This window comes from Pteropus vampyrus, unplaced genomic scaffold (assembly GCF_000151845.1).
Source record: "Pteropus vampyrus isolate Shadow unplaced genomic scaffold, Pvam_2.0 Scaffold79, whole genome shotgun sequence".
Lineage (NCBI taxonomy): Eukaryota > Metazoa > Chordata > Mammalia > Chiroptera > Pteropodidae > Pteropus > Pteropus vampyrus.
In genome coordinates, this window is record NW_011888860.1 from 6,556,028 (window position 1) to 6,562,664 (window position 6,637).

Genomic DNA, 6,637 nt, shown 5'->3' on the forward strand with positions numbered 1-6,637 from the left:
CATTGTTATATCAGTTTGTGCCCATTCATTATTATCTTGCTATAGCAATTCTCTTCTTATTGTTTAAGCTTATAATGGCCTGTTCTTAGTAAGGATTGCACTCCTCTACTTCTATTTGTCTAATAGTCACCTTACTCCTAATTATGTACATATTTTTTGTCATTTTTGTTTTAGGTGAGTTGACCTCTTTCAGTATTTCCTGTAGTACAGGCCTCATAATGGAGAACTCGCTCAATTTTTGTATATCTGGACAGATTTTAATTTCTCCTTCATATCTAAAGGAGAGCTTAGCTGGATACATTATTCTAGGCTGATAGTTCCTTTCACTTAATAGTTTAAATATTTGATTCCATTCCTTTCTGGCTTGTAAGGTTTGTGCTGAGAAGTCCAAGGATAATCTAATGGTTTTTCCTTTATATGTTACCGTTTTCTTCTCCCTGGCTGCCTTCAGAATTCTGTCTTTGTCATTGATTTTTGATAATTTTAATACAATGCGTCTTGGCGAAGGCCTTTTGGGGCCAAGATAATTGGGTGTTCCATTGACTTCTTGAATTCCAAGCTCCAGCTCATTCCTTCGATTTGAAAAATTCTCGTCAACTATTTGTGAAAATGATTTCTAGTCTCTGCTTCTTATCTTCGCCTTTGATAAATGTCCATTATTCTTATGTTTCCTCTCCTGATGTTGTCAGCTAGTTCTTGCATTTCTCTTTCATTATTTTACATTCTTGTATTTCTCTTCTTCCTTCTGATGCATTTCTAGATTTCTGTCTTTGATATCATGGATCCTTTCCTCCATTTGGTTGACTCTATTTCCCACGCTTGCTATTTCATTTTTCAACTCTTGCAGTGTGTTTTTTATTGCCAGAAGATCTATTCTGTTATTTTGGAGGGTTTCAGTCTCCTTGCTAAAGAACTCATTCTGCTCATCTAGTTGTTTTTTTTTTTTTTTTAATTCCTGAACTCGTTGATAAGACTCGTTTCAGAACTCACTGAGTTTTTCAGAAGTACCATCCTGAATTCTCTGTCATTTAAGTTGCGTATTTCTATATCTGTAAGCTTATTTTCTGGAGATTTTTCTCTTTCAGAGATGCCTTGCCACCTTGGTTGTTCATGGTGTTTAATGGACTATTTCTCTACTTGGGAATTAGTGGAAGTGTATTCTACTTTCATTCCAGAAAGAAGATTTATTATGTAAAGGTCTCTCTTTAGCCTGTTGCAAAGAAGGTGCTTTTCTTTTGGTTTCCAGTAGGTGGCATCTAAGCCTCTTGGATCCCTACTTTATATAAAGCATTAATAATGCCTCTTTTTTTTTTTTCTTGTAGATGTTTAATCATGCTCGCTACTTTCAGTCTTAGTCCCTGTCAGTGTTAGCGACAGTTTCAGTAGCATTTGTTCAGATTCCCCTAGGCTCTGCAGTGATTGATCTCATGGCGTATGGGCAGAGGACCCCTGTGGGTTGAGAGTTAGGGGCTACAGCTCAGCCTCGGTTTTGCAACTGGGGCCGGTAAAAATAAACTGTTGTTTCTCTGCCGTCCCGCTTCTCCACTTCCTGCCCTGATGACTAGGCGCTGCCGCCAGCCACGTGGAGTTCCCAGCCACCCAGGCCGGGCTGTTCAGGAAACTGGTCTCATTTACTCCCCTCCCCCTCCTCGTATAGGGAGTTCCAATGGCTGTGAGAGGCAGCTTCTTTATTTCTCCTAGTCCACTGCCCAACACCCGGGGTTCTGACCTGTGGTAGCTCTCATGCACAAATCCTACGTTCAGATGTGCTGATGTGCAGTTTGGGTGTTTTTTGTTGAGTTTTAGATGTTCAGCTTATTATTGTTTTAAGGGGAGAGATCTGGGGACGTCTCTCACTCCACCATGTTTCTCCAAACTCTCTTTTTGAATTTTAGCTTCAAAGACATTTAGAGTGCTTATAAATTCAGATCTACACTTTTGACACAGGTCACGGATAAATATAGAAACAAGAAAACTCATGTTACAAATATCAAATAGCTGCTTTAAATTCCACTGGGTATGAGATTCTTAATTGACTTGAGCTCAAAATGGACAAATAGATAAAACAAACAAAAAGACTAACAAATCAGACTCTGTTGTCTCTTATCCAACAGAGTGTGCATATCTAACTCTATAATCCATTAACCTACTCACAGAAATCATTAAATGGTCAGACCATTTAACCAAATTCTCAATCACTGCTGTCACTGATGGGAAGTAACTTCTTGGCTGTAAGCAAACCAGAAACAAACAAACAAACAAACAAAAAAACGAAAAATCAATAGATGAGGTCGGGGAGAAGAACAGTCAGAAAAGTTTTAGTCTTAGATTTCACTTTAAAGTGAATCAATAAATACATATTTCACCTCTGGGAACCAAGAAAAGACATGCTTGACTTTAAGTTGCCTGTAAGGTACACCTCTCTGGCAATACATTTCACCTGGCTCTGTTAGGTAAATCCATTGATCATCTTGATAGACTGTCTCCGAAACGGTAAAAGGGCAATCATTTTAAAAGGATAAAATCACACAAAAATATAAAACAAACATATGTCAAAGATTTCAATTAACTCATTAATGAGAGAACTAGTAAGATGTCTCAGCCAGTTCCAAGGGAAATCCAAGGATGGATTTACATGTTGTTTTATCTTGTCAGAATTATCTCACCTTTCATTGTCTAATTGCTCTTTTGCAACTCCAAATCCAAGGATGGATGTACTAAAAAGACATAGCACACCGGAAAAAGTTCACAGATGCAAACTGACAAAATTGGCCAATATCCACCAAACAATAATTAATTATCATTGCAATTCAGTAACATAAGAATCGTTTATGTTACTATTGCAAAAGAGCAATTAGACAATGAAAGGTGAGATAACTCTGACTAGATAAAACAACTTGTAAATTTTGGGGTTCGTTTCAAATTATTTCACAAGTTTTCCTGCAAAATGAGAGATAAAGTCCTTTCTGAATTAGAAAAAAAAGAATGCTTATAAATTCAAATCTACACTTTGCCATAACTCAAGAGTAAATATAGAAACACAAAACTACGGTCATAATATGTTTTCCTCCTCTGATATAACAGATTTCTCTTCTGACCCAACAATTCCCAGCATGAAGGGATGCTGACGATTTGGGAAGATAATATGTGCAAAGTACCCAGTGCTGTCCTTCCACTCTCATTTTTCTATTTGCAGTATTAAATGTAGCATGTAAATTTCTCTATTATATAAAACAATTTCTTCATAGAATATTTGAATATGAAATTTTAAGAACTGATTTTTAAGAGGGAGATCTTTACATTTCTATCAGTAATACCTTCTATTTACATAAGTGATATTATAAGTTTTGAATGTTTTTAAATATACCATTTGATATAAGATTATTGACAATTAGTACGAGATTCATAAATATTAAATTGGTAAAATGCATTCAAATATTTTTATATATTCAAAATTCAGATATCTTTTACTATGAGGCATCATGTTTTTAAATTCAAATTATTACGTATATGGAATGTTAAAAAATAGGTTTTATATATTTATTGCACAATATTTTCTTAATAAATGATTAGAATTTAAGAAAAATATTTACTAAATATAGCATTTTGCATTTACTTAGTAGGATAATGGTTTCCATCAAAATATAGTTCTAACTTGAGCAGTTTCTTAGATAATAAGACTGTGTCATTTATTCATTTAAATGGTCAAGATACTAAAACAGTCTTTTATTCAGAGTAATTAATTATCAAAGCTAATTGGAATATTTAGGTTTCCATAAACCTGAAAATAGTCACTATGAATTTCATTATTCTCAAAGATAATAACCAGAGAAATCACTTTATGTTTACCGTAACATAGGCAAAGCTATGTGTGTGTATATATATATATATATATAATTTCCCTTGTTAAGGAGAATATATTTAACTTCAGCAATCCATATATGAACTCATACATATCATTTCTGAATAAAGCATATTAAGGAATGTCTTGTTTTGTTATTTTTTTAGTTTAAGGAGTGGTGGTATGAAAGAGAAGATGGAAAGAAATGTACATTTATTTACTTTGAATTTCTAGTGACTAAAACTTTGTTTAAAAAGAAAGGACTATCTTAAAAAATCTCTTGTCTTTAAAGAAACTAACCACAACCTATAACTATAAATTATGTGTTTGCATACAAATGGATGTAAACATAGATAAGTGTGCATTATTAATATTCAATGGAGGATAATGATGATAGTTAAAATTATCCTTAAATGCTGAAGGTACACTATTTATATACATATATTTTACAAATGTGAGAAGAACATCATGTTACTTCTTATTACAAGATATTTTTGCTCCTTTTTTTATCTTCATTTGTTTCAGTTCCTAGATTATGTAAATATCCCTTCATTTTTCTTCACTTTTTAAATTGAAAAATCAGCCAGACAACATGAATTATTATTATTATCTGCTTATGAAGTTAGAATTCTAATGATGCTGATGTAAATTTGATGTTTTAATGATTAAAAACAAAAATTCTTTTATACCATATAAATTCATGCTTTTCACATAGAAAAGTCCAGGTGCTGGCTCACTCAACATAAGAAGGAAGTCTGACACAGACTAACCACTGAAAACCATTTTCATTCATCCTCTTGGCAAGAACAATCGGTATTTTGCTCCCAGAATGGAAACCAACTTTGTGTACCTTGAGGCCTTAATCTATCTGAACTCTCAATAGCAGGAAAATAAAGAATACTTGAACCTATGTTTATATTTGGACTATTTAATGCAAATACAAATGTTATAGTCACTTCTCTCTTAAGCTACAGAGCATCTAAATGTTATAACAAATGAGAGGTCCATGATATTTGGCTTAATTTAAGTATGCTTTGAGCAGCTTCTTGGTCCTAGAAATTATCCAACCAACAATACCCTATGGCTATTTATTTAGCAAATGTACTCAAGATGATTTTTAATAAGAAATCAAATCAGAATGAGGGAAATGGATTTTTATCCAAAATTTGTATTCCAGGCAACATTGGCTTTTTTTTTTTTAAGAAAGACAACACACTAGTCTTTTTCTGGTTGGTTTTTTTTTTTTTTTTTTTTAGAGAAGTAATGATTTCAGTGTTTCCTTAAAGTTACATATTAACTCCATTAATTGACAGATAAATTCTGTGCCAGACACCAGGCAGGACTCTCTGGTATATGAATCACTGTGAGATCATTTCCCTTGTAGCACTTACCATGTATTCAAGCAGTCACATAAGAAATAAGTAATTAAATAAATGCATAATTGCAAATTGTGATGAGAAATGTAAGGAAATGTATATGTTTCAAACTAGAAGATCTATATAAGTTGATGGATTTCTTGACTGATGGGACTCTTTTCACAAGATTATAATCATTGTTTCCTAATAAAGGTCAATTAGGTAGTCAACTTGAGAGGGAGAGAAACACTGTATTTCTTTACTTTTTATGGTAATTCTGGGATAGGGAACAGGAAGGTGGTTACAACTAATTCAAAACAGTATTTAAAATAAGTGTGTAAGTGGGTTATTTAGGGTAGCGGTCCCCAACATTTTTGGTACCAGGGATCAGTGCTCCTATGAGAATCTAATGCCTGATAATCTGAGGTGGAGCTGAGGCAGTGATGCTAGTGCTGGGGAGCCGCTGCAAATACAGATGAAGCTTCCCTCACTGGCCTGCCTCTCACTTCCTACTGTGCAGCCTGGTTCTTAATAGGCCACAGACCAGTATCGGTCTGCAGCCTGGGGTTGGGGACCCCCAATTTGGGGAATTATCTAAGGATAATTCCAAGGATATCAAAGGATATCCAAGGATATCAAATTGGAGAGTAATGGAGTGATTTAAAATATGTTAAGGGGTAAAAATGACGTAGATGATAGAGGCTCTGTTCATCCCTCTGGCAACCAAATCAAGGTTGTGATGGAAACAAGGAGCAAACAGCAAGAAAAAATTGCCTGGGATCTAGATGAACAAGCCATACAACTAGGGAGAAGTCTAAGAAGTCACCCTGCAATGGCAGAAGGTAGGACAGGGAGAGGACATGAGACTGCCTGGTCCTGAACAGCAGAGTGGGACTGAGGCTGTGGAAACAGCAACTGCAGATGCCTCTTAAAGGTTTTGTGCCATGAGCAGACATTTGCAATGATGGATTGGCTCACTCAGAGCACCAGTGCTGGTTCAGCTGCATGCAGGGGACACCAGGGACTTACAGGGAGACTCTGAGTTGTCAGAGTGAGGATTGAGGCAAGACTCATCCTGTACAGAGTGCTGGTGGCATCCATTGTTCCCAGTTGAGCCCTCCCCACTCCCAGTGCTCCAGACACAGCTCCACCATAGCCCTGATGTCATCGAACTGGATAACAGAGGTCACTCTGCCTAGAGGATTCCCTGAAACCCCACCTCCCCCAACTCATGGCCCCATCCAAGCCAAATCCAAGTGTATCCTCAGCAAGTCAGGTGCTCCTTGCTGAGCAGCACCTAGACTCACACTGGAGGCAGCTGGCCTCGGTTTCTGGTGTGGCCTCTTGAGGCAACTATAAGCACGGCATCTGTGGATTGTTTGCTGAATCTTAACAAGTGGCCCTGGAGGGCAGAGGCTTGGGCTAAATTTGGCCCTGCAGT

The 6,637-nt window shown here is 36.1% G+C and overlaps 1 protein-coding gene across 3 annotated transcripts in view; it reads left to right on the top strand.

The window, feature by feature from the left end:
* The window catches only part of GABRB1 (gamma-aminobutyric acid type A receptor beta1 subunit), a 391,944-nt gene that overhangs the window by 269,159 nt on the left and 116,148 nt on the right, over positions 1 to 6,637 (top strand). The gene's annotated exons all lie outside the window — the stretch shown is intronic.